The following is a 12,722-nucleotide window of genomic DNA, read 5'->3' on the forward strand; positions in this document are numbered from 1 at the left end:
TTTGACAAGTGCAAACATGGTTATACTTTGCTGAGAAGGACTAATAGGACCTTAACATGTCCAAAGTTATACTCAACTTGGCAAGAAGGGAAACGAATGTCACTCAGTTTCCAGCAGCATTTTGCGACTAATTGAACAGCATAACAGTCTTCTATAGGGTACAAGAAAGAACATACAAGAAAACAAAATCACACAACAGCTTCACACTGTTTGATTGCTTAATAGACTGATCATGTAAAACTGTAGTGGTTCACTCATGGTGTCTGATCGATTATCTCATGGTTGAGATATCAAATCACTGCTACTAACTGTAAAATCATGTTGCAACATTTTTTACTTACCTAACTAGCGTTACTTGTTTTTCTTTTTGCTTTTTCCACAGCCAATCCAGAACAAGCAATATGATGTTTTCTTCCCCCTTACTACATTAATTATTTTAATTAATTGAGAATTTAGTGCTATCATCCCTATCTGTCTTTATCAGATTTAAGGATTGGACTAAAGTTTCCCTTTTCACAATTATTTAATTAAAACAGAAGTCTCAATTATAATTGTTTGGCTCACTATACTGACTTAAAAGTATTAATTATGAATAGTTGATAATTTTCAAGAAAACTAAAGTTTACTCTACAAAACAATTATGCAATTTATATTAAGAGTAGCAATTTAAAGCAGTAAACTACCAGATTTGTTAGCATGCCAGGCAAAATGCTTAGTGGCATTTCATCTATCTTTACATTCTGGGTTCAAATTTTACTACAGTTGACTTTGTCTTGCATCCTTCTGGGTTAATAAAATAAGTACCAGTCAAGCACTGGGACCAATGTAATCAATTCACACCATGCCCCAAAACTTGCTGGCCTTGTGCCAAAACCAATGTGCCAAAACCAATGTTAATTGTAACAATAAGTAGATGTAAGTAATGTAAAACAGGTAAAATGTATGGTACACTTGCTCTACTTCTGAGTTAAGGTACTCTATGTACTTTTACTCACAAATAGGACTACAGAAATCCTTCACTTTATATTTCTAAGCATTATGCTTCTTAACATCTTACTCATCATTATCATCATCATCATCATCGTTTAATGTCCACTTACCATGCTAACATGGGTTTGATCAAGAACTGGCAAGCCAGGAGGATCTGGCAAAGTTTCTACAGCTGGATGCTGTTCCTAATGCCAACAACTCTGAGAGTGTAGTGGGTGCTTTTTATATCTCACTGGCATGGGAGCCAGTCAAAAGGCACTGGCATCGACCACATTCAAATGGTGCTTTTCCTGTGCCACCAGCATGGGAGCCAGTCAGGTGGCACTAGCATCAACCATGCTCGAATGGTGCTTTTTATGTGCAACAGGGCAAAGCATGATCTTTGAAAGTTAAGTCTCATGGAGGCAATAAGCAAGTGATTAAAACCTTTGGCGATTTGATGTACTTGAGAAGACTCATCAAGTGAAACCATAGTTGGGGCATGTATCAGTGACATGTAACAGCACCTGTATTAGTGACACGTAATACAACCCATGTCGGTGACACATAAAAGCACCCATGTCGGTGACATGTAAAAGCACCTGCGCCAGTGACTTGTTGAAGACACCTTCTACACTCTTGGAGTGGTTGGTGTTAGGAAGGGCATCCAACCACAGAAACCAAAGCAAAATCAGACTAGCACCTGGTTCAGCTCTTTGGCTTACCAGCTGCAGTTAAACCGTCTAACCCATGCCAGCATGGAAAGCAGGTGCTAAATGACGATGATGATACACACACACACACATATATATATCATTATAATCATTATTCTGAAATCCACTTTTCCACGCTTGCATGAGTTTGATAGAGCTTAAGGAGGTAGATTTTCTATAGCCAGATCCCCTTCATGTCACAAACCTTTACATGTTTCCAAGCAAGGTAATATTTCCCCATGGTCAGACATGTTCTTGCACAATATTGAAAATGAAGGACACTGCTCATAAGACAGTGACATTCATTAATAACTATCATGCCATGACACGACAAAAAGACAAACACACACACACACACACGACGCCTCTTTTACTTTCAGTCTATGACATCCACTCGCAAGTCTTTGTCAACATGATGCTATAGCAGAAGACACCTCCCTAACAGATTATGCAGGGAGTTGAACCTAGAATTGATGTTGGGAAGCAAACTTCTTAACCACACAGATATACCTGTATGAGTGTATGTGGATGAGTATGTTATTGTAGACAGCTAATTAAGTATCTTTCAGTCTCTCTGACTCTTTTGTTTTATTTATGCAGTACCATCAGAAAATATGATATATAACTGCCCAGAAATTAGTCTTTTCATCTAATATTTTTGAAGAATCTGTTATCATACACTCCATAAATATGTAGCCTTGTGCCTCAGTAATATCATTAAGAACTGTAATTTGTTTTTACATAATATCTTTTCCATAATTAGATGGAATACAGTCAACTGCTTCAACTTAGGTATAACACTAGTATTTTCACACTACATGATACTAATACACTTCTTATGAAACAAAATTCCTATGAAAAATTCAGTTAGTAGTCAATAGATATTGCTTGATAGTCTTATTCAAGTCATGTACAAAACAAACTCTATAGCTATTTTCTATTGTAACAGACACAGCTCCAATAATAGACTCTTTTTTTAAAGTAAGCCTTCTTTTACTAAGATAGTGTATATCAACAACAACCTTACACAGTGTGTGTTTCTTTTCTTAATACAGTAAGATATAATATGGGGGGAATTTTGTTGCTATTTTTAGCAATTTGAGCAATCATATAGAGACTTCTTTAGTTAGCTCTTGATGGTCTTATTCTTTTACAACTTCAACACCCTGACTAGTTATGAGTATGTAACCTTCTGTTCTGACTTAACTACCATACATATGCTCATCATCAATCTGTCATCCCTTTGCATTCTTATGCCTTTCCAACTACCATTACATATTAATTGCTGGTAGGGACACTGTATTTCATTTTGCAACTATACTATGCTACCAAGTATATTACAGGTTTCTAAGTACTACTTTTGTGATAGCAGTACAATACAATCCCTTTTAAGCTTATCTCTACAAATTGGCCTATCCAATACTGTTACACCACTAACCTTAGTGGGTATTTAAGCAATGTGTTCATGGATGGTTAATGGGTTGGATTTGGTGCTGAAGAAGGAGCAATAACTCTTGAAATATGCATTTACCACCTTTACCAATTTTTCCTTTCTTTATTCACATTGTTTACGTAGACATACTCATGTACTAAATGTCACAATTTTTGGTGCTGGCTCTAAATTCTATAGAAAATCTGTAGAGATAAACTTAAAAGTGACTACCATTACAATACATTTTACTCTACTTTTCATCATCCATGATTTATTGATCTCTCATCTTCATAAAAATTCTTCTTTTAATTGCATAGCTCTGGAGGACTTTCTCTAACATAGTAGATATAAATTGTATCAAATATCATCTGAGGATCACTTATGTTTTTGAATGGTAGACTTAATCTGTTGCCCATTCACTACCTGGTTTTTGACAACCTTAATTGCTGACCATTCTGTTGCAAGCATTTAGGCCAAACCTCAAGTGTGATTTCTTCATACCAATCAACAAAGTACTGAAAAGGGTCAAGGGTGCAGTTCTCCTTCTTCTGACTAAATTATTTGAATTAAAAAATATCAATTTTACCTGAATTTTCAGAATTACACACGAGTTAGTGGAAGGGTTAATAGTGCGTTGGATTGAAGAATGAAACTCTGATCTGGTCATTGCAGTGTACTCATGGCCAAAATGCTAAACTCTTAGTGGCTCAGATCACCAAACAATGAATAAACAGTGGCAAAAAAATGTTTACATCACTCACAGATATGTATGATCTGGTAACTTATACTATATTTTTGCTGATTGTTTTAAGTGTTTATGTAGCCATGATGCCTCCTCAGCCTTCTCATCACTGAGCCAGCAGAAAATCAAGGATCTGACAGCTGGATGGAGAGTGGGTTGTACCAGCAGTCAATTGATACTCAATTTTAACTGGGTAGACAAAAGCAACATGAAATAAAGTGCCTTGCACAAGGATGCAATGTGTTGCCTGGTCCACAAACTCAACCAATTACCTTAAGATTGTAAGATCAACATTCTAACCACTAAGTCGTGTACCTTTATTTAGTATGTGTATGTACAGTTAAAATTTCCTCATACATATAGTTTGAAAAAGAGATAAGGTCAACCAAGCTGATTTGCGACAAATATTGTAGTCAGAATTTTCAGTGGAATAACAAATGAAGTATTGAGCTTTGAATATCATGCAAAACTGCATTACAAGTTAAGTTAGTGTTAACAGACAGAATTAAAAAGTTAACTAGAATTATTTATGTGGTGATAAAAAAAAAAACTATGTCTGTATAATATTATTTCAATTGTAGTATATTGCCACTTAAGTGTGGCTGACCCCTAGGGGTGGATGTTACTGTTGCTTTTAGCCCCAGGAGGACATCTCCTCCAGCTGGCTTATCGACACACGACTGTGTCCTGTTTGCCAAGGGAAGTTATCCCTCTCACCATGATCTGCAGCACGAACGTATCCGGATTTCAGGGTTATTTCCCTTCGTCGGCGTTCGATAGCTACTGACCTTGGCGAGAGAGACAAAAACCTGGCAATCTTATATCTACTTTTCCAGTGAAATTCTTCACTGATATCGAAAAGGTGAAAACAAGCAATGTTAATTCTCTAAATGAAGTATTAACAGTAACTGCACGATAAAGTGTAGTATATTGCCACTTAAGTGTGGCTGACCCCTAGGGGTGGATGTTACTGTTGCTTTTAGCCCCAGGAGGACATCTCCTCCAGCTGGCTTATCGACACACGACTGTGTCCTGTTTGCCAAGGGAAGTTATCCCTCTCACCATGATCTGCAGCACGAACGGATCCGGATTTCAGGGTTATTTCCCTTCGTCGGCGTTCGATAGCTACTGACCCTGAAATCCGGATCCGTTCGTGCTGCAGATCATGGTGAGAGGGATAACTTCCCTTGGCAAACAGGACACAGTCGTGTGTCGATAAGCCAGCTGGAGGAGATGTCCTCCTGGGGCTAAAAGCAACAGTAACATCCACCCCTAGGGGTCAGCCACACTTAAGTGGCAATATACTACACTTTATCGTGCAGTTACTGTTAATACTTCATTTAGAGAATTAACATTATTTCAATTATTTTGTCAAATATGGGAGACAACTCTAAAAATATTTTAGTTTCATGACCTTGTAGGCAAAGCATAGACTTCACTGTAGTTGCCAAATTAGTGACAAAATATTAACCCCAGTACTACTTTTTTTTTTTACAATATACATTGATATTGATTTTATTTGATATAGAAATAAACTTATGAGTCTCAAATGTTTATTCACATAATAATATATAAATAATACACTGTCTTTATACATATACTTTTCTTGTAACACAAGTGTTTGAAGCTATTGAATTTGTTCCACTTCATAAGATTTACTTTCTAAACCATTCAACACGAGCTAGAGTAATTTGTTTATTTTCTGTCTTTGAAAATTCATTCTGTTGTTTTCTTTGTTTAATTAATGCTTAATGTAACAGTTTCAAGTTGTCTAAATTATGCAACGGTGTCTCTACTTTCTTGCTGTAATAGCATCTCCACTTAGTCGTTTTGTTTCTGATATTTGAAAGTTCTTTCTGCTAACTGCTTCATAATGCTTAAATATTGTTTTAACATACATAAGTTCTATTGATTCAACGTGCATCACAGAATTTATAAGAGATTTCTTTATTATTGTAACCCAAACTTCTTTTGAGTTAAGATGCTGCCATATAGACTAATGATACTTAAGTTTGATTTAATTTTTTTTCCACTAAGACCTACAAGAACCTTTCTAAATTTTTAAACAAGGTCTCCACTTGTTGAACTTCAAAAAAAATTTTATCCTTTTTTTAATATTCATAAGTTCATTCTGCTACCTTCATTGTTCCATAATATGCATAGAGGCTTCCATCTATATACCAACAAGTAAATAAGGCAACAAATTAATAACAGGAACTGAACAAGTTTTGTTACTTCAGGGCTTATATTTTGAAAAAACTGATTTCATTTTCTGTCTTGGATCGTATCATTTGTTACTCTAGTGTAGTTGGGTGGTAGAAACTGAGAAGCAATAGACCAAAGGCCTCACAGCATTTAGGTTCATCCTTCATCTTCCAATTTAAATAGTAGGCCTCAACATCAATGAAGATCTCTCTTAGTGATCTCATATCTTTTAGCCCTTGACAAAGGTCCTGCAAGACCCACAAGTGAATACTGTTCTTATACCTGGAAGGAGCTGTGTGAAGTCCCCAAAACACTCCAACATCTGGCCCAAATATGCCTTTTCTACAGGTACTAGTGGCCTCTGTTCCTTGAAGTCGGCTTGTTTCATACCCTCCACCAATATTGTGTCCATTTATCACACACATCCAGGACTAACCACTATGCCCAATCTTTGTTTTCTGGAATTAACTTTGTACTCAGGGTTTTACATGCAGATTTTCAAGAACAATATTAGTCACATTGATCTTAGTGGTCTTGGTTGGTCTGGGAAGGCCATGGACATAAACTTCTCTAAAACAAAACCATTTATAAAAACATATTTAAAAAAAATCTAACTAGGGTTGACAGTGGCTTTTTTTCACTATTCCAGGAGCATTAGAAAAAAATTAAATACCAGGCCTATACTGAAATTGATTTAAATGACAGCTCCTAGCTTACAAATTTGTGGCTTTATGCAAATGTGAAAAATTATATTCATGAAAGGAAATAAAGGTGGCATATGAATAAAGTCATTAGAGCAGTGGATAAAATGTTTCACAGTATTTGCTCTGTCTACCAAGGTCAGCTTTGCCTGCCATCATTTCAGGATCAATAGAAATTACCAATCTAGGGTAGTGTATTCGTAGAACTATTGGAGGTCAGGTGAGATGCCATAAAGAATTTGTTCAAGCCTTTGTATTCTGACAATAAAACCCGAGATGACAATGATGCCAAGCTGTATCCACCCAAATCAGACGCCTTTCCCTTAGGTAAACATCAGTAATATGGAGTGGAGAGAGTTGCATGCATGGGTAGCTGCTAGTTTTTCTCAAAAAACCTTGCCCAGGCCTACACACACACATGCAGATACATGCTCAACCTTGACTGACAGAAAAGACCCCTATATGAAGGAAATCATTATCTTTTATTGTATATATTTCTTTCTTTTCCATCTAAGCACACAATCTGTTTTCAAAGAGAACAATATTGTTGACCAAACTGACACCAATACATTACTGGGATCTATATTATAAGATTGTTGATTTCAGTGGAATTTCAATAAATTTTATAATGCATTTAATCTGACATACATTGTCTTGTCCAATTGTACCCTTACTCAGAATATTGCTTTATTACTTAAACACAAAGATATTTTATGTGTAGGAGACAAAATGCAGCTGATTGAATTGTTCCTAATGTAATAGTGGTGTTTATTTGAACAAACATCTGCAGAGATGATAAAGGAATTCTACCTGAACAGAATCTGAAATCAGAAGATATCACTATAGTTCAACATTCGGCAGTTTCTGCTAGCTTGTCAACTACGTTACTTTAAATAGTCATTTATTTCTATTGAGCACAAGACCTTATATTGATAGACCTGTGAAGATCCTCTTCTTTCCAGAAGTATTAGCAACATGCATAAGTTTCTTCCACTGTGAATCAAAATTAGTTCAAAATTTCAATTATGGTAAATATAAATATTTATCACTAAACAAAAGGCTAATATTTTATAGACAAAGAAAAATAGAATATTAAAATAATCATGCCTTTTCCCAAGAGCAATAGCTGTGTAGGTGAAGTGAAACAGGTTTAACTGGAACCAAAACTACATTGTGGGCTCCATTAAATATTAAATTTACAAAAAAAAAATTCTAAACATAAAATTTGAAAAAAGAACAAAGTGTTTTTCCCATTTTTATTTAACAAAAAAAAAAAAAAATCTTAAATACAAACTGAATTGAAAAAAAAAAAAAAAAAAAAAAAAAAATCAGTATTTCAAACAATTTGTATCTTTGACTACATTTTCAAGTTACTCACTGCTCATTTCATTCCAAAAAGGAGCTCTTTGTAATTATTTTAATTAAAATATAAATAACATTCTTGAATTTAATTTATTGCAGTAAAGGGAAAAAATAAACATTAAAATGATAGCAAATGTGAAATCACATTAAAAAAAAAAAACCTTTTCTTCATGTAAGAAACTGTCGTTACTGGCAATATAAGAAAACCAAATAATTCACAAATGTACATTCATCTTTTGATTGAAACCCAGAAAACATTGTGTGAAAGCAATGTCTGTTCCCTTAAATATACCTTACAAGTTTGTTCATAAAGTTTGTTCATCAGAAGGACCTAATTAATAAGTTAATGATTATATGGCAATTACAGTTTTCTCAAATATGCATCATGTGATAAGAAAGAAAGCCAGTAAAGATTCAAATTATACAAAATAACATGCTACCAATGACTCATAATAATAGATTTGGAGGTTTGAAAATGATTTAAGGAAATGTTGCAACTTTAAGTCTCTCTATCAATGGAAAAATAAACTTGTTTTCAATCAAATGTTGCTAACAATCAGTTTTTCAGATGGTTATCTTAATATAATTAAGGTATTACTACCATCATTTCAGGTTTCAACAGATTATCTCTTACTTACAAACATTTCTTTCCACGTACAATAAAACTAAAGGATAAGTGAAGGATCTTGTATTTTTGAGGTGTATATAGATACATCATGGTTGCATGAAATACTGAGACAAAAACTAAATATTGCTTATGTTTTAAGAATTACATCATTTACAAATTTCTGCTAACTCATGTAAATACTTTTAAGTTTTCTAAATGTTTTTTTTTTCTCTTACTAAACATGCTTTTAAAATGAGAGTGTTTTTACTTGAAAATAATATTCTCATACATCAATGTATCTTAAACTTAATTTTTAAAAAGTTCTTTTGCATTTTTACTTTCATCATTTCATTAAGTAGAAATTTTCAAATTTTGTGTATTGATGTTGCCAGTACCGCCTGACTGGCCTTCATAGGATTTTCGAGCGAGATCGTTGCCAGTGCACCTGGACTGGCTCTTGTGCGGGTGGCACATAAAAGACACCATTTTGAGTGTGGCTGTTGCCAGTACCGCCTGACTGGCCCTCGTGCGGGTGACACGTAAAAGCACCCACTACACTCTCTGAGTGGTTGGCGTTAGGAAAGGCATCCAGCTGTAGAAACTGCCAAATTAGATTGGAGCCTGGTGTAGCCATCCGGTTTCACCAGCCCTCAGTCAAATCGTCCAACCCATGCTAGCATGGAAAGCGGACGTTAAACGATGATGATGATGATGATGATGCTAACAGATAACAGCAATGAGTAAAGACTAACATTAGACATATGAGTGATTATCTATAAAATATGTATAGAGGTGCACATGTATGCATAATATTTTATCTTTTAAAGCTTCTTTAATAAGTCAAATTTATTGTAATATTTTAGATGACTAGCACTTCAAGTTTCACTGAAGAGCTTACTCAACCATCTATGTGTATACTTTTCTTTTTTTCCTTTTACTTGTTTCAGTCAGCCACAGGACTCACTATTTTTAAAAGTCTGGTACTTATTCTATTGGGTTCTTTTGATGAACTACTAAGTTATGGAGACATACACAAACCAGCACTAGTTGTCAAGTGGTGGTCAGGGACAAACACATACACAATGACACACAAGGATTTGGTCGACCTGAGGCAATAGTAAAAGATACTTGCCCAAGGTGTCATGCAACAGGACTGAACCTGGACCTGGATATGTAGTTGGAAAGCAAAATTCTTACCACACAGCCACACAGGTTGTTTGGGTGTACAAATGGGAGTAAGATAACTCAATACAAGTTGTAAAGATTATTTACTCATTTGAATCTGATTTACTCTGTTCTTACTCCAAGTTTCTCACTTTGTACATTTGTTAGGCAAATGTACAGAGAATAGTGTAGAAGTAGAGACAGAGTGAAAACATTAGCTGAAAACACACACACATATATGTATGTGTACATATATAGACATGTATAAGAGTGGTATATATTCTGTTATACCACACTAGTTCCAGCTCAAGAGCTACAGCCATGCTGGGCACTGCCATCTGCTGGAGAATTGCTGTTATATATGTACACACACACACAATCCAAACTGTGTTGGAAGGTGCAATGCATTACCAAAAGGTTTGGACACAGTGAATAAGTTCCACATTTGACTTCTATGCCTGCATTTTTGTCAAAAATGCAGATAAAGTGAATCAGTTGCATCTCTTGAGTAACAGGGCTTTTAGGATCATGTAATTTATGAGTCAAGAATTATTTTGTTTCGTTCAAATAAATAAAAACAAAATAGATATAATACTGACAATTCAGTGGATTTCTAATCCTTGTAAAAATCTTTCTTAAAATAATGTAAAAGTTTGATAGATGGTTTTTGTTTGTTTGTTTTTTTAAATAATTTAATTTTTGTATATGTTTTAAAAGATATGTTTGACAAGTTCTACAAAGCATTTGGTTAGAGAATCTGCTTCAAGAGACAACCAGAGCTAAAATAATTAAGCAAAGAAATTCTGGAGTTTAGTGATTTGAGAGCAGCATGTGAAAATAATCACAGGACATGCACAACATAAGACAGAGCATAAAGGGTAAAATACAGAAAACTAAGAAAATCGTATTTTTTAAATACTTCTTTGGACAAGCAAGAAATAATTCTATAAAAGACATAACATGAAAAAGGAGAAAGTGAAAACTGAATATACAAATATAGGTTTTCATTCTAAATCACTGCCTAAGAATTCAAACCTGTAGATTCTTTAATGGAAAATAAGCACAAACAAGAATCAATTGTAAACAATTGGGCCCAACATTATTTACTACAAACTGCTTCCAATTAACATAACATTAACTTCTTTTGTTACCATATTTTCATTTAAACACACTGTTTTTGTTTCAATTAATTTTGAAAATAATTAAGAACTCAGTAAAATTTAGTAGAATGTATTAAGCTCAACTTTGGAATATAAATTACAAAATTTTGATGCAAGGTTTAACTAGGACAGTCTCAGGTGGTTTCTTATCAAAAGGGTTAAATCTAAACACAACATTAAGATCATTGCTTGAAGACCGCTGGGTTTATTTTATGAATGTATCATTTGTAAAGAGAAAGAATTGAGATAAACAAGAAAAATATGTAACTGTAGGAATTGCAAGGAAATGCTATCAGGAAAGATATGCAAAAGTGAATTACTTTTGTCTTCTGTAACAGAATAGCAATTAATTTAAATTTTGATAAAGAAGGATAGGTATAATTACATCATTAGTATTGATACAGTATTGTTATATTGATATTATAACAGTCATTTCAAATACTGAACTAAAAGATTTTTGTTTAATTTTTAAAATTAAATTTTACTAACTAGACAATTTTATATTAGTCAAGATCAATGATAAAAAACCTTAATAAATTACATCGTTCAATGTTTTAAAAAATCTCAACCTTTCTGATTTGCTATCAGATAATATTTAATAAACATGAAAGTTACCCCTCAAAGATCAATAAGTACAACCACTACTATTAATTACTACCACCACCATTATTATAACCTAATCACAGAATTTTCCTATCAAAGATTTACCCATTATAATGATTCCTTCTTTTAAAAGATTTCCAATGGTTACGATCTGAATCTGCAACCTTCTTACTTGCCAAAATGGCATTTAAATAACCAGAGCTAACATTTACCAATTAAATATGTTAGATTAGAAATAGAAAAGGCACAAGTGACAAATTTATTTTTACTTTTCAAAGTATCATATTTTGAGAATGTCATATCAATATAAGTTCAGTTAATTTAGCTTGTTTTAAAAATAGATAAGTTTGTTTTGTTGTTTTTCTTTTCAGCAAATCAGTTATAGCTCATAAATGAAGCTATTTTTCAGCACATCAACTGTCACAGTTAATCTTAACGGTTAAAAGGCTGGAGATTTAAAACTTGTTAAAAGAAAACTTCAATACAAATAAACAATAAATAAAATAAGAACTTTAAAACTGTTACACTTAAAAACACTCAAGATAAATTATACACACACACATGCACGCGCACATACACACACACATATATATATATACACATAAGTTGACTACATTGCAGCCATGTGGAGTTGCAATGGCCAGATGGATAAGGTATCAGACTCTTGGTTAAACAAGTTGTGGGATTAAACCTATCCCACCACTGGCACCAGACTGTGCCTAACGTAAGGTACTGAACCTTCCCTGACCCTTATAACTGATAGCATGATAGAACAAAAAAACAACATTGGACTAAGGGAAAACTGATGAGTAGTTTACGATACCAAGATTGTGTCCTTGCACACAAGAGTGAATGGATTATGGTAATATCTTGAATTTCAGATCTTTGAAGAAAAAACAAAACAATTAACAAGTAACACTCAATATGTTAAATTGTTGAAGGATGAGAAATTGGTGAAATGATAAAAATACACTAATCCACCTGTTCATTTAGGCACCTAAACTTATTATTACCAGTCAATGTAGGAAATATGTAAATATGAGGATACTGAAGTCAGTAAATTA

This window comes from Octopus bimaculoides, chromosome 5 (genome assembly GCF_046866305.1).
Source record: "Octopus bimaculoides isolate indiv1 chromosome 5, ASM4686630v1, whole genome shotgun sequence".
Classification (NCBI taxonomy): domain Eukaryota; kingdom Metazoa; phylum Mollusca; class Cephalopoda; order Octopoda; family Octopodidae; genus Octopus; species Octopus bimaculoides.